Source organism: Vipera ursinii, assembly GCF_947247035.1.
Source record: "Vipera ursinii genome assembly, chromosome: 3".
Taxonomy (NCBI): Eukaryota; Metazoa; Chordata; class Lepidosauria; order Squamata; family Viperidae; genus Vipera; species Vipera ursinii.
In genome coordinates, this window is record NC_139516.1 from 89,125,601 (window position 1) to 89,144,396 (window position 18,796).

Here is an 18,796-nt window from a genome sequence, read left to right on the forward strand (position 1 = left end):
ACATTAGAACATTCAAGGTATAAACAAGCACATCTGTATGCACCCATACGGAACTTAAGATTCTTTAAGAAAATTCTGGGAGGGGGGAATTAATCAGGACCCAAACCTTGGATTATTTTTGTATCTTACATTCCCCCCCCCTTTCCCATCTACTCTCCTGTAAAAGAGAATGGGAAATGCACAAGCTTCATGCATTCAGATCCTTGGCCTCTTCATCTATCTCACCCAATTGATCAAGGCAAATTTGTCTCTTGCTTAGTTTAGTACCTATCCATCTTATTTTACAGAGGGTGACAAATAAATGAGCAAGTGAGTGATGATGTGATGGAAGCTGTTGTGAAGTCACTTTCTATTTCATGGGTTCCCAAAATGGCATGTAATCATGCCAATGTGCCTGATGATAATTCTGTTTGGATTCCCAGGATGTCTTAAGAAAAAACACATAAAAAAATAAGTAGGAAGCTAGCTTGCTGTCAAGCAAAGCAGCAACTTGAGGAATAAATTGTATTTTCAAGAATGTTCCTGGTCCCACAAAACTCCACGCAGAAGATGACTGGAGGTTTTTCTTTAGAAGTGTGTCCAAATGCCTGCACACATATATTCCAGAAATAAATTCAGTAAGAAGCATTCTCAGATGCTAGAAGGGGGGATGGCAGGCAAGCTCATCAAATTGACATTTGGGATTGGTGAGCAATTGACATTGATGTTTTGCGAACAACCACGTCAATCACATGTTTTCAGTGCTGTGGACATTTTGTTAACCTTTCAAATTGGATCATTGGCTTCCAACATATGGGAACTTCTGCTATGCTTCAGATAATGCTCTGATTCAAATAGGATTTGGAACTTACCACAACCAAAATATGTGATTGTATGTAACCTTAATTTTTTTTATTACCGCTGATACAATAACTTTCCTCCCGTTACATGTCACTATATGCTTCTTAGTGCAGATTAGGGCCCAGTTTAGGAGAAGGAATACACAACTTGAATTGGTTGGATGACCACAGCAAACTTTCTGTGCATCACATTCCACAGGGGAATGGAATTGTAAGAGCTTGCTTAAACTTCTTACCTCACCACAAAATGCAATGAAGGTCAAAAATTTGTCAACCCATTTTCAGTAGGGCTTGAGACTTCACAAAGAATGCAGATGAGTCCTCTGTACCCCTGGGCTGATGTGGGTTTGAGGGAGTTTAATTGTCCCAAATTTAGACAGCATACTAAAAAGCAGAGACATCACCCTGCCAACAAAAGTGCCTATAGTCAAGGGTATGGTTTTCCCAGTTGCAATGTATGGCTGCGAAAGCTGGACATAAGAAAGGCTGAGTTCCAAAGAATTGAGGCCTATGAACTATGGTGCTGGAGAAGACTCCTGTGAGTCCCGTGGACTGTAAGGTGATCAAATTGGTCAGTTCCAGAGTTGATCAACCCTGACTGCTCTTTAGAAGGCCAGATCCTGAAGTTAAAACTCAAATACTTTGGCCACCTAATGAGAAAGAAGGACTCACTGGAGAAGAGCCTAATGCTGGGAAAGATTGAGGGCAATAGAAGAAGGGGACGGCAGAGAATGAGGTGGCTGGATGGAGTCACTGAAACAGTAAGTGTGAGCTTAAATGGACTCCAGAAGATGGTAGAGGCCAGGAAGGCCAGGAGGAACATTGTCCATGGGGTCGCGAGGGGTCGGACACGACTTTGCAACTAACAACAACAACAATTGTCCCAATAAAATAAAAGTAGCTCAGTATTGAACAGTGGAGTCCTTGGTGATCTCTCAGGTTGGTTATTTGCTTAGAGATTTTATTATCCAATGAAAAAAATGTAATCAGTGTTAGTGCAAATGGGGTATTCTCTGAGCTTGCCCTGCCAGTGTTGGTGGGGGTGTTGTTTTCTCCTTGGTAATTCTTTGATTAGGGCATTGTTTTCTGCTTGATTTTTGGTCTGTGTTAATACTGCTCATCTGCTGGAAGAAATGTGTTCTTTTTTTGTTCCTTTTTAGCTTTTTGTTGTCCATTTTGAATGATATGTAAATATGATATATTTCTATGTCTCTACTGATGGCTGATTTGTCTGATTCTCAAGCTACCAGGAATTTCTTAGCATTTTTGGACTTGGTTTGGTGACCCAGTGGTGGGATTCAAATATGTGAACAATTGGTTCTCTGTGTGGATGCCACTTCCGGAAGTCCATTCTGGCTTGGGCAATAAAAAAGTAGCTACCGATTCTGCCAAAGTGGTGCAAACCGGCTGAATCCCACCACTGGTTTGGTCTAAGATGCTTACAACTGAAACTCTGACTGAGTCTGTCCATATGTTGTTCACTGTATTTTCCAACTGCTTGTAGGTGTATATGAATCTACTCTGCTAGTCTTCAGCCTGTTTGTCCTACATGGTAGCTATTACAGTCCTTTACATTGTATGCCATAGTAGATGCCTCCTGTTGCTTCTTCTTGGGCTACTGGGTCTTTTGGTGACTTGAAATATTTTGGAGGGCTTTAGCTGGTTTGTACATTACAGTATGGCTATAATAGTCTGTTGATTGTCTCTGGGATGGTTTTGATGTATGGCAGTGTCATCCTTTTCATAGTTTATGTCGACTGTGCTATAGTAGGTTGAGTGGTCATGCCCTTTTGTTCAAGTTGTAAGGGTATCCATCTCATTAGGAGATGTTGTACAAGTGGCTTGTTTCCTTTTCCTCTGGTGGTCTGAGTTTCTTCAGGGCATTTTTACTCCTTTGGGCAGGGCAAGTAACTGTTTATCAACAGGGAGAAAATTCTGTATTCAGCAGCCCTTATCATATTATCTGGTTGGATAATTAAAAGTGTGCAAGGAAACAATCATGTTCAGAGAGCACCAAGGACCCCAGAACTTAATTGTGTTTTCTATAGTGTAATGTGAATTTAGATTCTGAACCAAAATGGTTACTAGTAATGAATCACCATTATTTATTCGATTTCATTTATTTGTCTCACAATCCAAAATGGTACAATCCAGGCATGTTCTGGCAATGGAGCAGTTACAGAGCTTCTGAATGTTTGCTTCTTAAAGATTGTGCACAGAGCTTTCGAATGGTTGCAGTAAAATATCTTTATTCTTATGAAGAAAAAAAAAGAAACTTGAGAATAAATAAGAGAGTGAACTGTGGCTGCAGGTAAGCATCACAGGCTTTTGTCTATTTTGTCTATGCATCCTCCTGAGCAGCTGGAAAGCAATGGGGAGACATGATATCACTTGAATTGTTATCCTGAAGGCATTTTGCTCTAAAAAGAAAAGATATCATGAAGCTATACTAAATGAGAACACAAAACCTGCTATAGCTTCATTATTAATAACTTGAACAAATATTTATTGTTTCCCCTCAAATATTTTTTTATGCATTCCAAAAATTGTCACTCTGTAAAGATGAAGGTGCCAAGTAAGATTTCGGGAAGTGGGGGTGGATAAGAAAAACAAACAAACCCAGACCTAATCAACTTTTGTATACAGTATATATATTTTTTCATTAATATGATATAAAGTATTTCTTTCTTTCTCCATTAACATGCGTATTAATGATTTTGCTGCATTCAAAGACCTGTTTCAGTATTCTACTAGAATACATACAAAGAGGAAGGTGTGATTATGGCTTTTACATTGGCAGTCTATATTAACTCTCTTCAAGCTGGTGGCCTCCTGATCGATAGGTTGAATTGCAACTCCTAGCAAGTCAATATTCTAATACATCTGGAATTAACCTGGTTTCCAGCAAAATTTCTCTGTGGGTAAAATAGATTTGGGAAATGGATAAATACAATGGACACATCCCCAACAGTGACAAAAATGTTGAGTCTTTCCTAGATCTTCTTGCAGTCCTGTCCACTTTAACATGAATTAAAACCAAAAGATGAGGCATGGAATTGAGGGGGAATGACTGACTTAAGTTCCTTTTTTTTCTTTCAAATAGGGAGAAGATATTAGGCTTTACTTTAATGAACAGACCCAAGCCTGCTTAACTTTAACAGGGACTGTATCCTTTGCTGTATTCTATCCTAGCCTTGGACCAGTGGAATATCTGCTCTGTACATAAACCAGAAGTGAAGAACCTCTAGCTCTCCAGATACTGTTGAACTACAGGTCCCAGCAGCCCATAAATGGGTCACACTGAGCCACAGGTTTTCTTATCTTGATCTAAAGAATGCATTTTTTGTAGTCAGAATAAATAATCTTTAGAGACACGTTTCTTTTTAACAGTGACCAGCAATTTACAACAAAGATGATCAGGGGACTGGAGGCTAAAACATGTGAGGAACGGTTGCTGGAATTGGGTATGTTATGTATTCAGCTTTTGGGAATACCTTATCACATGTACGCTGGAAAGCTAACGGTTGTCCAGCAACACAGATAGGACTTTCCAGTCCAGGCCGCAGTTAACTTGGCGGGAATGATGGGTTCAATCTGATTGGTTGTTAAGACTATGAGAAACTATATAAAGACTGCATGGATACCCTAACCCTCAGTACAGTTATAGTTATGAATAAAGCAAGTATTCTTCTGTACTCATCTGCCTGGCGTCTTTCCTGCTCGTCTGAACCCGAAACATAACAGGGTATGTCTAGTTCATTAAAAGAAAAGGATTAGGGACGATTGCCACAAAAAAGAGGGAGTCAAGCTATTCTCCAAAGCACCCGAAGGCAGGAGAAGAAGTAACAGATAAAAACTCATCAAAGAGAGAAGCAACCTAAAACTAAGGAGAAACTTCCTGACAGTTAGAACAATTAATCAGTGGAACAACCTGCCTCCAGAAGCTGTGAATGCTCCAACACTGGAAGTTTTTAAGAAGAGACTGGACAGCCATTTGTCTGAAATGGTATAGGGTTTCCTACCTGAGCAGGGGGTTGGATTAGAAGACCTCCAGGGTCCCTTCCAACTTTATTGTTATTGTTATTTTCTACATTCTGCTTTAGTCCCTGTTCCATCATGGTTACCTTCCCCGGAGACAACTTTACTTTTACTGTTACTAAGATCCAAGACTCTACTCATGACATATAAATATGGAGCTTTGCTCCAACTGGTCTAGACTGTGGCAACAACAATTTGTCAAGAGATTTTAAGTAGTGGGAGAGGTAAGAGTGGATCATTTGAGTTTGCCACTTCACTGACAAACTGAAGGCTAGTTTTGAGAGTCATTTAACTATGTTTCTTTATAGATTAGGAGAAGGAGGGGAAGGAAAGCAATTAAGCCAACTCTCTCCTTAAGTAAGCAGAAGGCAAAATGATGATAAATGTTCTATCAAGCCTGCTGTTTACAGTATACTTAGGCAAGTGATTAATTTCTCATTTTCATGTTATCTGACTAGAGCTTCTCAGCACAGATGTTTTTTGTTTTTGAAACCAGGAAAAGCTGAAGTGATTATTCTTTCTCTGCTTGACTACAGGGAGAAAATACCAGATGAATATGAGGGAGGCAGAGTTTTATTAGTCACCTGGGAATTTAATGCCAGACAATAAAACAGGAGGAGGAGGAGGAGGAGGAGAAAAGAAGAGTATAAGCTAGAAGATCAGATGGTAAAGCTTCCTGAAATATTGTGGTCTGTAGAATTCAGTGTGACTCAATTGATCACCAGTCCCAAATGTGGCCAAATATAATGAAGGTAAACTCATCTGACTACTTAATAGGGTTTTGCGCATTTTGAAAATAAGAAGGTATTGTCAGACTCAGCAGAGCTTTGTAATGCTCATTGCTGCGTTGCAATGCCTTAATGATGCACATACATTCAAATGGGGACAGGACTTACCACTGCCAGGACAGCTGAATCTTCCATGGCTTACTAGTAAAACAAAACCCCCCAAAAATCTCATCTGAGAGTCACCTGAGTGAAAGCGACTGAAAGGTAAGTAAGAGGCATGGTGGAGCAGTGTTTAGAATACAGTATTGCAAGCTAATTCTGTCAACTGCCAGCAGTTCGATCCTCACCAGCTCAAGGTTGACTTCCGAGGTTGGTAAAATGAGGACCCAGATTGTGGGGGGCAATATGCTCTGTAAACCACTTAGAGAAGGCTGTAAAACCTAAGTGCTATTGCTAATTGAGTGAAAGAAGAGAGCATGAATAGAATGGGATAGAAAACAAACCAGGAAAGGTAGGGGCATGTGTGATGTCCATGGGTATAAATACTTTAATGGATATGTATGTGTGTGAAAGAGAGAGGGAAATGTTGTTGGATGAGTAACCATCATTGCTATTGAAGTTAGTGGTGAGTCAGTTCATATTACCGTATTTTCTGGCGTATAAGATGACTTTTTAACCCATGAAAATCTTCTCAAAAGTTGGGGGTCGTCTTATACGCCCAGTCATCTTATACACCGGAAAATACGGTAGTCTTATACAGCGAGTATAGCCCAAACCCTATACCCATATTTTTCAGACCATAAGACGCACTTTTTCCCAAAAAAAGTAGGGGGGAAAACGAGGGTGCGTCTTATGGTCCGAAGCTGATCCATATGGCCAGCCCCAACCTCCGCAAGTGGAAAGCAAGGGAGATTGCCAGGAGCACGAATCGGCATGTGCTGAGAAACGCCGATCTCACGCTCCTGCAATCTCCCTCACTCGGTTTCAGCTTCCCTTGCTACAAGAGAAAGCAGGCTGAAACTGTTGTGATTCAGGGTCAGCCTGTGGGTCTGGCAGCCGGGTCGGATGACTCGGATGACTCAGACGAGGGGGAGGAGGAGGGTGTTGAAGACGAACTTGCTGCTGATGGCTTGGAGGCTTCGCAGAGCCCTCAGCCAGGCCCCTCTTCTCAGCTGCGCGAGCCCGACAGTGCAGATGAAGAGGACCCACAGCTGGCCCTGTTCAAGGACGCCCGACGCAGGAGGCAGACCAGTAGAAGCAAGCAGAGAAAGGCTGTGGGACTCCTCGGAAGGAGGCACAGGGAGGCCACGCCCTGAACTCCAATAAAGGGAGTGTTTGGGGAAGGGCTGGTTGCTGAAAGCAACCGCTCCGTTTGAGGATCAAAGTTCCGGTATCTTGTTTCATGTTTTGTTGCTTGTTTGTGTAATAAATCTTGGCAGACGTTTTCCAGCCTCAGACGCTCTCCAGCCACTGCCGTTTGTACAGGGGTTGCCTTTCTGCAAGGCCGGTAGCAGGCTGGTACAGAACAGTTTGCTTTCAGCCTCCCACTCCTTACAACTAATTATGGAGCAGCTTCGTGCCGAGAATGCTCAGCTCACTCAACAACTCACTTTGCTGGCAGCTCAGGTGGCTCAACTGCAAGCACAGATTCATGCTGCACCCCCACCCAGGAGAAAATGCCAAGTTGCAATGCCGGACAAATTTACAGGTATTCCTGAACTGTTTCCTGCATTCCTGGGACAATGCCAGCTCTTTATCAGCGTGAGAGCAGCTGACTTCCCCACTGACCGGGATAAGGTGGGGTTTGTGTTAAGCCTTCTTTTGGGAGATGCAGCTCGTTGGGGCACGCCTCTGCTGGCACAACCTAGCCCATTGTTGGATAACTTTGTGGGGTTTTGTGACCATATGCGTCTAATGTACGAGGACCCAATTAAGACGCAGACTGCCACCCGACGCCTGAAAGCTCTGAGGCAGGGTTAACGCCCCCTACAGGCCTATATCAGCGATTTCCGGGTGCTTAGCCAGGATTCCGCCTGGAATGAGGCTGCGCTCATGGATGCCTTCCAGGATGGATTGTCGGAGGAGATGTTGGATGAGCTGGCCCGTGTGGACATTCCCTCAGACCTGAATGGGCTGATCCATCTTTGCCTGCGGATCGATGCCCAGCTGCAGCAGCGAAAGAGTCGCCGTGCTACCCCACAGACCCCTGCCGCCCCTGTTGTGCATGAGCCCCCAGTCCAAAGGGAGGAGCCAATGGAGCTGGGTGCCGCCAGGTCCCGTCTATCGGTGATGGAAATGAACAGACGACGATCGGGGGGGGGTTGTGTTTTTACTGTGGGGACCCTGGACATTTGGCTGCTTCTTGCCCAAAGAAGCGTCAGCGGGCATCAGTGACCAAGCCTGCCCCGAGAAAGTCCCCTACTTTGCTGTCGGGAAACGCCCCGAGCCCGATCTAGACGGTGTGATAGATCGGGCATCCCACAACAACAACACCGAGCGACGCCGTTCCGAAGGTGCCTGTGAACCTCCACGGCATTTGATTTTGGAGGCACGTCTGATCATTCCTGGCAAGCCAGAGGGGATTCCAGTCCATGCCTTAATTGACTCTGGGGCTACCACAAACTTTATGGACTCAGCCTTTGTGGCCAAATGGGCTGTTCCCCAGTGTCCGGTGGATCCGCCCATGTTAGTGGAGACTATCGATGGTCGAGTGCTCCTGTCCGGGCCTATTATGGCCGCCACGCAACCAGTATGTATGGCCATCAGTTCCCATGTGGAGGCCATCCAGTTCTACATCACTTCGGATCTGCACTTCCCCGTGGTCTTGGGACTGGCGTGGCTCCGGGCGCATGACCCACAGATCTATTGGTCACAGAACTTGGTCACCTTCCCAAGCTTGCAGTGCGTGGACCACTCCCGCCATATCTGTGCCAGCCAGGTGGAGGGTTCCCCAGGGGTTTCCTTGCCTCCCGAACTGTCCGACTTTGCTGATGTGTTCAGCGAGTCAGAGGCGGATCAATTACCCCCGCACAGGCCCTATGACTGCTCCATTGACTTAGTCCCTGATGCGCCTCTCCCAGTGGGGCGTTTGTACTCCATGTCGGAGCCCGAGTTGGCTGCATTGCGGGACTTCCTGGAGAAGAATTTGGCTCGCGGTTTCATCCGGCCCTCGTCCTCGCCAGTGTCTGCACCCGTGCTCTTCGTCAAAAAGAAGTCGGGCGAATTACGGCTTTGCTGCGACTACCGGAAACTCAATGCCATCACGGTGCGCAACCGTTACCCGCTGCCCCTCATCCCAGAGCTCTTGGACCGACTCCGGGAGGCTAAGATCTTCACGAAACTGGACCTGCGTGGAGCTTATAACCTCGTCAGAGTTCGGCCGGGTGATGAGTGGAAGACGGCGTTTGGTACTCGCTATGGACATTTCGAGTACACGGTGATGCCGTTTGGCCTGACCAATGCCCCCGCTGTGTTTCAGCATTTTATGAACAACATCTTCCGGGATTTGTTGGACCAGTTTGTCGTAATCTACCTGGATGACATCCTGATTTACTCCCCGTCGCGTGAAGTGCATCACCAGCATCTCCGTCAGGTCCTGCAGCGACTTCGAGAACATCGGCTGTTTGCCAAGTTGGAGAAGTGCCAGTTCTACCAGGTGACCATCGATTTCCTGGGTCACCGCATTTCTCCTGAGGGCATCGCCATGGAGCCGAGTATGGTGGAGTCGTTGCAGAGTTGGCAACCCCCGCGTCGCGTGAAGGATGTTCAGCGACTTCTTGGATTTGCCAACTACTATCGAACATTCTTCCCTGGCTTTGCTGCCTTGACATCCCCCCTCACCCGGCTCCTGCAGAAGAAGACTCGGTTCCAGTGGAACGCGCCGGAACAACAACGGCCGTTTGTTGTGGAGGCGGACGCCTCCGACATTGCCATTGGGGCAGTGTTACTCCAGGCAACGACGCCCAGCGGTACCCTTTTCCCTTGCGCGTATCACTCTCGGAAATTGAACCCCTCGGAGCGCAACTATACCATCTGGGAGAAGGAGCTGCTGGCCATCAAAGCGGCGTTCGAGGCTTGGAGGCATCATCTGGAGGGAGCGCAGCATCAAATCAAGGTCCGGACGGACCACAAGAATCTGGAAAGCCTGCAGACCGCTCGGAATTTGAACCAACGCCAGATCCGGTGGTCTCTTTTCTTTGCGAGGTTTGACTTCCGGGTGCGGTACATACCAAGCGGGCACAATCAGAGAGCGGATGCTCTGTCCAGGAAGCCCGAATATACCCGAGTGGAAGACAAGCTTCTGCCCAGGACTGTGATCCCCGTCGAGTCTTTTGCTGCGGTGCGGGAGCTGGTTGATATTCGGGCTCAGATCCGGGAGGCACAGCAGCAGGAGGCATGGGTGGCTCAGCGGAAGGAGGAGGTGGGGCCAGATTCGCCTTGGACGGTCACAGATGGACTCTTGTATTATCGTGACCGGCTCTATGTTCCGGGAGGGCCACTCAGGGGACTCGTCCTCAGCCAGTGTCATGATAACCCGGCAGCGGGGCATTTTGGTCTGTTCAAGACTCTGAACCTGGTCTCCCGTACTTTCTGGTGGCCCCGAGTCCGACACGACGTCCAGTCTTATGTCACCTCCTGCATCCCATGCAGGCAGGCCAAGTCAGCGACAGGGGCCCCGCCTGGATTACTGCAGCCTTTGCCAACACCCAAGAGACCCTGGGGGGCTGTGTCCATGGACTTTCTGACGGATTTACCCCCATCCTCCGGCTTCACGACAGTGTTTGTGGTGGTGGACATGCTGACCAAGATGGCGCACTTCATCCCCTGTCGCGGCTTACCGTCAGCTCGCGCCACTAGTCGTATGTTTATCCAACAGGTGTTTCGGCTGCACGGCCTCCCCGATAGAGTCGTCTCCGATAGGGGGGCCCAGTTTACAGCCCGCTTCTGGCAGGAGTTGATGCGTGCGTTGGACATCAAGGTTTGCCTCTCATCCGCGCATCATCCTCAGACTGACGGGGGAACCGAGAAGGTCATCGGTATCCTGGAGCAGTATCTGCGCTGCTACGTCAACCTGCAGCAGGACAATTGGGTGGACTATCTGGCCATAGCCGAGTTTGCCTTTAACAACTCGCAGCACACCTCCACGCAGATGACACCATTCTTGGCCAATGTGGGTTATCACCCCCGGTTTTTCCCCCTTTCTCCCGTGGACTCACCGGAGCCGGCAGTGAACGACTTCATGGCAGAGTTACAGGTGATCCATCGATTGGTGCGACGGCAGTTGGAGAAGGCCAAGGCCGATTACAAAAGGTTTGCTGATCGGTCAAGACGGGATACGCCTCCACTATCGGTGGGGGATCGGGTCTGGCTGTCCACCAGGAACTTACCGTCCACACGGCCGGCGAGGAAGTTAGACCACCGATATTTAGGACCGTTCCCAGTCGAGGCTGTCATCAATCCGGTCGCCTACCGCTTAACTCTGCCACATTCCCTGCGCGTGCACCCCGTCTTCCATCGGTCTCTGTTGGTCCCCGAGCAACCGGCTTGTCCACTCCGCCAAGCGGAACCTCCCCCATCAGGACCTCGTGATGGAGGCAGCACCCCCGAGTACGAGGTCGCCAGCATCAGGGATTCCCGTTGGCTGAAAGGTCGTTTCCAGTACCTGATCGAGTGGAAAGGGTAAGGGCCGGAGGACTTCACCTGGGAAGACGCGACCGCCGTTCATGCCCCTGCGTTGGTGACTGCTTTTCACGAACAATTCCCATCCCGACCGCATCTGGATCGGCAGCCCCGGGGGAAGGGCCCTGCGGTGCGGGATAGTGTTGTGATTCAGGGTCAGCCTGTGGGTCCGGCAGCCGGGTCGGATGACTCGGATGACTCAGACGAGGGGGAGGAGGAGGGTGTTGAAGACGAACTTGCTGATGATGGCTTGGAGGCTTCGCAGAGCCCTCAGCCAGGCCCCTCTTCTCAGCTGTGCGAGCCCGACAGTGCAGATGAAGAGGACCCACAGCTGGCCCTGTTCAAGGACGCCCGACGCAGGAGGCAGACCAGTAGAAGCAAGCAGAGAAAGGCTGTGGGACTCCTCGGAAGGAGGCACAGGGAGGCCACGCCCTGAACTCCAATAAAGGGAGTGTTTGGGGAAGGGCTGGTTGCTGAAAGCAACCGCTCCGTTTGAGGATCAAAGTTCCGGTATCTTGTTTCATGTTTTGTTGCTTGTTTGTGTAATAAATCTTGGCAGACGTTTTCCAGCCTCAGACGCTCTCCAGCCACTGCCGTTTGTACAGGGGTTGCCTTTCTGCAAGGCGGGTAGCAGGCTGGTACAGAACAGAAACGGAGCGAGGGAGATTGCAAGGAATGCAAATCGGCTTATCTCGCGCTGCTGCAATCTCCCTCGTTTCAGCCTGCTTTCTCTTGTAGCAAGGGAAGCTGAAACCGAGTGAGAGAGATTGCAGGAGTGCGAGATCAGCTGATTCATGTTCCTGGCAATCTCTCTTGCTCCGTTTCAGCTTGCTTTCTGCAAGAGAAAGCCGGGCTGCAGGGCCTCCTCCGCAGGTACTGCTCTAACGTGGAGAGGGAAGGACAAAGAGGGAGGGAAGGAAGAAAGGAAGGAAGGAAAGAAGGAAGAGACAATGGGAGAGGGAGGGAGAGAGAGAAATAGAGAGAGAGAGAAAGAGAGGGAGAAAAAGGGAGAGAGAGAAGGAGAAAGAAAGAGAGAGAAATAGAGGGAGAGAGAGAAAGAGGGAGAGGGAAAGAGAGGGAGAGAAAGAAAGGGAGAGAGAGAAAGAGGGAGAGAGAGACAAGGAGAAAGAAAGAGGGAGGGAAATAGAGGGAGAGAGAGAAAGGGAGAAAGAGGGAAAGAGAAAAATAGAGAGGGAGAGAGAGAGAGAAGGAGAAAGAAAGGGAGGGAAATAGAGGGAGAGAGAGAAAGAGGGAGAAAGTGAGGGAAAGAGAAAAATAGAGAGGGAGAGAAAGAGGGGGAGAGAGACAAGGGGAAAGAAAGAGGGAGGGAAATAGAGGGAGAGAGAAAGAGGGAGAAATAGAGGGAAAGAGAAAAAGAGGGAGAGGGAGAGAAAGGGAAAGAGAGAAAGAAGGCGAGTGAGGAGAGAGAAAGAAAGAGGGAGGGTGAGAGGGAGAGAAAGAGAAGGAGAGAGAGAAATTAAATTAGTAACATGATTGTTAAGTGAATCTGGTTTCCCCACTAACTTTGCTCATTAGAAGGTTGCAAAAGGCGATCACATGACCCTGGAACAATGTGACCATCATAAATATGAATCGATTGCCAATCATCCAAATGTAAATCACATGACCCTGTTGTGATTCAGGATCAGCCTGTGGGTTCCGCAGTTGGGTCGGATGACTCAGAGGAGGAGGGGGGTGTTGAAGAGCTTGCTGAGGGGATTGAAGATCTTGCTGATGAGAGCCCTCAGCCAGGCCCCTCCCACCTGGTCACGACGGAGACCCAGCTGTGTGAGCCTGACAGCGTGGATGAAGATAACCCACAGCTGGCCCTGTTCAAGGACGCCCGATGCAGGAGGCAGTCAATCAGGAGTAAACAGAGGAAGGCAATGGGGCACCTCGGAAGGAGGCAGAGAGAAGCCACGCCCTGAACTGTATAAAAGGGGAATGCGTGGGAGGGCTGGTTTGCTGAAAGCAACCGCTTGATTAGTTCCTGTTTCATAGCTCCTGTTTCATGGTTGGTGTCTTGTTTTGCTCTGTTTTATCTTAATAAATTTGGCAGGCTTAATTCCAGCCTCTTGCCGTTTGTAAAGGGGTTGTCCCTGCCTTTTCTGTAGGGCCGGTAGCAGGCTGCTACAGAACAGACCCTGGGGATGCTGCAATGGTCTTAAGTGTGAAAAATGGTCATAAGTCACTTTTTTCAGTGCCATCGTAACTTTGAATAGTCACTAAGTGAATCATTGTAAGCCGAAGACTACCTGTACTTTATCATTTTTTTTCTTTTTTTGGGGGGGGGTCAAGTTTTTGACACCTTGCTGGGCGACTGGTGGTACTTGGACATTGCCTTGTCCTAAAAGTGGTACAATGGATGAAAAGGTTGAAAAGCCCTGTTTTAGTATACCGGTACTATTTGGTTCAGAATATTTTTTTTCTTGTTTTCCTGCTCTAAAAACTGGGTGCGTCTTATGGTCAGGCGCGTCTTATGGTCCGAAAAATACGGTAATTTAACAGGAAAAGTAGGGGGTCATCTTATACTCCCAGTCGTCTTATACGCCGGAAAATACGGTATATATTTGGACTTTAGGAAAGGTTTGACAATGTCCCACTCAGGGTGTCTAGGATACGGTTAAAAAACAAAACAAAATGGCAGCTACAACTGCATGATCACAGCTTTGCACTTGCATCGTGGGTAAAATAAAATGTAGGCCTTTAATTATATGATTGAAATTTAAACCTGATTTTTTTTTACCATTAGATGACCTTGTGTCCCTCACCATAAATCTCTTCAATAAGCTTAGTAGTTATGTGTTAGGAAGTTGGATTATCTCATGAATGGTCATCTGGCTTAATGACAGGAAGTAGAGGCTAGAAAATAGGCACAGTGGTATTAATATAGAAGCACACCAGTTCTCATGGACTTTTCGGTTGTTTTGTTTCATTTTTGTTTGTAGCTAAAATGAAGAAAATGGTTATCATAATTTTGTAGGACCATGTAAAAAAGCAAGGAAAATCACATTTAAAAAAAAAATGAAAAGCAGTTTCTCTTTCTCTCTCCCAAGGAAAATGTATATGTCTATAAAGGAAGAATTTGATTTTAAAAAGATAAATAAAAGATGTAGGCATTTAGGTATTGCATCCAAAAAGCTTCTTCTGGGTGCATTTTTAGTTCAGGTTTGGTGGGCATTTTATTTTAATGCCTAGTTTTAGCACCTCAGTTTGTAAGAATCAATCTGCTGTACTAGTTTAGGATTTGGACAGGCTCCAAATCTGATGTTGCAATGGATTTGCAAGTTCTTCAACTAGCCTACTACTTAGGTCCTTCGACTTATGTCAAAAGAACCAAAATCATTAGATGTTTTACTATTGTTGGGAAAACCTCATGCCACTCAAAAGCAGCTGTGGTCAATAATTATTGCCATCAGATATCGTTACTCTTTTCTAAGTGAAAGTCACAAGGAGAAGTTTGTGGTTCAAATGCACAATGCCATTTGTCCTTCCAGTCCAGGTACAAATTCAAGACTAAGAATAATCTTGTTAACTCAATGGAATGTGGGTTGGCAACTTGCACACAAAATAGCAAATTCAGTGGCTGCCTGCGGGGGGGCGGGGCTGAGACCTTGAAACGGAATTTGGAATAAAGCTTCAGCTCAGTCTGGCTGACTTTCTGCACCAGTTTGATATAGTGGTTAAAGCACTAGGCTAGAAACTAGGAGACTAGGAGTTCTAGATCCATCTTGGGCACAAAGGCATGTGAGTATTCTGGGGCAAGTCATTCTTTCTCAACCCTAGGAAGCAAGCAAGGGCAAACCACTTCCTTAAAGCCTTGCCAAGAAAACTGCAGGGATTAATCTAAGCAGTTGTCAGGAATCAACAATGCCTCGAAAGCAAAAACACCCCAAACCTTTGGCTCTGGTGATCTTTGTGACAATTAGGGAAGTGGAAAAAATAAGGCTGCGTTGTGATTTTTTAAGCTGATGTTCTCAAACTAAGAAGGCAAACCTTAGACTGGGAATATGAAGTTATCTGGTGGCAGTCCAATAATCACTTTTCAAATTTTATACAGGTAGTCTTCAACTTACGGTCACAACTGAGCCCAAAATTTACGTTGCTAAGTAAGACATTTGTTAAGCGAGTTTTGCCCCATTTTCTTGCCCCATTTGTTAAGTGAATCATTGCAATTGTTAAGTTAGTAATACGGTTGTTAAGTGAGTCTGGTTTACCCATCGACTTTGGTTGTCAGAGGATGGCAAAAGATGATCACATGATCCCTAGACACTGCAACCATCCTAAATATGAGTCAGTTGCCAAGCATCTGAATTTTGATCCCATGACCACAGGGATGCAGCAACAGTTGTAAGTGTGAAAAATGGTCATATATCACTTTTTTCAGTGCCATTGTAACTTTGAACGGTTACTAAATGAACTGTTGTAAGTCAAGGACTGTATCCTCTTCACTACGCAGGATCCCATTTCCTAAAGCTATACAACTAAACCATAGGATTACTACATTTTGTCTAAGCCTTCTCCAAATTTATAGATTTCCAGATGTTGCATTAATGGTACCAAGCAGGATTGTATAAGAATCAAATTAATTAATTAGCCATGAAACTATTGAAACTAAAAGTGCTTGTGGTTGATTGGACTGTGCCGCTAGCTTAACAATATAGTTGCATAGTATTTGGTTATCTTTTATTTTCTTCTGCTTCGTATTTATGCTATAATGTTTTGCTGCATGTAGTTGTAATCACTTCAGTTCTATGTTGTATATAAACAGTTCTCTCAAGTCTCTTCAGTTTTTATAGAGTGTTCTATACTTGACATTATGCAGCAGTTTGTAGTTTAAATTAGTAAAGTTTTCTTTCTTTAAAAAAAAATACTAATCCATCTTGGTATTGCTTCTATTTAAATTTAATGAACTGAAACCAGATTCCAAATTAGGATGTTATTTAAGCCATAGAATTTACAAACTCAAAGCAATAAATGCAAATTGGAGTATTACAAATATATTTAATAGAGTGAGTCCAATCATCTCACATTTACAGGGCCTTTTTCAATTCTCAGAAGATGGAACTTCAATATAACATCCCTCGACACATGCAAACAAATATAATCCCTGCATGTGAGATGTTATGCATTTATTTTGGATCCGCTGGATAAAAGAAAATCTTGTAAACCAGTAATATGTACATTTATATCATGTTTTCAAATTGGCAGTATGCTGTATATTAGTTCATTAGATGTGTAAACAATGAATCCCACCCATGAGTTTAATTTATGGCAGTTACCCTGGGTGTTTAACTGAAGTCACCCAACTCAGCCATTTCTTGTAGTTCTGAACTGAACACCTTCAAATATTTTCTAATTAATTTCAATGAAATTTGGCATTTTATATTCACAAGCAATGGATATTTGAAGAATTCTCCCCCATTAAAGATGCTTGAAGAACTGGTACTCTGCACACCCCTATACAAAATGTCTTATCTTTCACATTTGTACACTGGAACTTGGCTATTAATCAGAATCTTAAGAATTTCAGTAAGAGATGACAACCCTGTAATGAGGAATATGCTTTTCTGCAAAATATTCCAAGTTCTAAAACAGAGGACATTGGGGTATGAAGGGACACAACGTTAAGAAAAAAATGCAAAAACAAACCTTGTTCACTGATGAAAGATGCTTCCAAGAGCTTTCCTGAGTATTGCATGAAAGAAGTAAGCAAAAAAAAAAGAGATGTCAACAAGACATTTATGGAACATAAACAGTGAGAGACTTAACCAATTAGCAGTTGTTGTTTTTTGTCAAAGTAGGAGGTGGGAATTATGTCTGAAGCTGCCTAAATCAGGGGGTAACTGTAATTGCTATTATTGGAAAATCTGTGTACATAAAGGGTTGCAGTTGAAAAAAAAAGTCCCCAGATTTCCTTAAAAATACAAACTGCAAATTGAACTAATTGGTTGAAATAGTTCCTTGATTAAGAAGGTGATGGCAAACTATTTCCATACAATGCTGTTGCTCTAATGAATGGGTCCCCAAAAGTTACAGGCTTCAGATTTACTTCAGAGGCGGCTTTACTTTTTAATGTGAACCACAGAATGGAGTATATGAGTTAAAAACACAGTCAAGGGATGTGATTAGAAACAGACTGATTAATTTCCAGAGATTAATCTTCTCTTTTTTTTCTTGGAAAAAGGAACTGTAAAAACACTTAGACTCTGGATCAGGACTACTGTGTTAGTAATAAATATATATATATAAAGCACCAGAACCTTAATATAAATGCTTTCTCCTCCCTTTAATAATTTTGAAAATCTTAGTTCCATTCATTGCAAAAAGGTTAAGGATTAAGTTCCGTTTGACTCTTTCAAAGTCTATTTTTGACAGAGAATTTAATAAAGTCAGGTTTTCTCAAGAATAACAATTCTGCTCATGGAGGAAAATGTATGCCTTTTCTTAATTGCCATTTTCACTTTCTGGCAAACAGAACAATTCAGCTGACATGGGTTTCGAGGCAATGCTTCTGCCAAAATGCAGCTAATATTAGCACTGGTATCCAGCCAGCATACTAAACTCATCCCTTATTTTCTCGTTTTATTGTATATTATTCTTCTTGAAAATAATCACTTGATTTTCATCATAGCCTGAAACACAATTTAATGTTTAATTAATTTGTCTATGAGAAAAAAGCCTCAATGCAGTTGAGCTCCTCTATAAACGATTTCGCTAAGGTTAAAGCGCATGAATCCAGATAACCTTGAGATGGTAGTAAAGAGTTTTTTTTAAATGTATATTTGCTGCCATCTAGTGGTCATTTGTGTTTTGCAGTCACATTTGATAGCCCTGGACCACTGCAATATTTAATAGGCAATGGATAGTAATTATGAAATTTCTTCTGGTTTGGTTTGGGCAATGATAGTGCCAGATTCTACCATGCCTTGGCATGTTGTTGTTGTTTCACCCATTGCTAATCACCTTTCCCAAAGACTCCCAGTCATGCCTTCAGAAACATAATAGCACATATATTGTGTATATCTATGTGTGTAACCAGATCAGTTTGCACTCAGGATAGTTTGGGTGAATGGGCCTGATGGTGAATAGCAGCAGTGGTGAGTTAGTAGAGTGTCACAACCGCTGTGATATTGGCAGCAGTTTATTGATAGCACATTAGTCCAGTTAAGGATGGTGCATTTTTAACATTTAGACTTTCAGCAACTATTCAGTGATATTCTAATAATTGATCTACAGTTTGAGTTTATACAACAAGGCAAGTAAGAACAAGTGCCTTCCCACCTTAGCAAGGTTTTCTGTTAAGTGTTTTTTGTGGATACCCAATCTCGTTGTTATGGTTTAGGGATCAATGTTAAGTGAGAAAGTAGATTAATTTGGTAAACATGTTCTGTAAAAGAAGCTAAAAGTTGTTTGCATTGTTTTAAATTGGTCAAAATAATATTTTTCCTCCCCAGACTCAGGCAGACATTTGTGAACTTCATCAATAATAAACAAAGCTTTCTGAAGGTG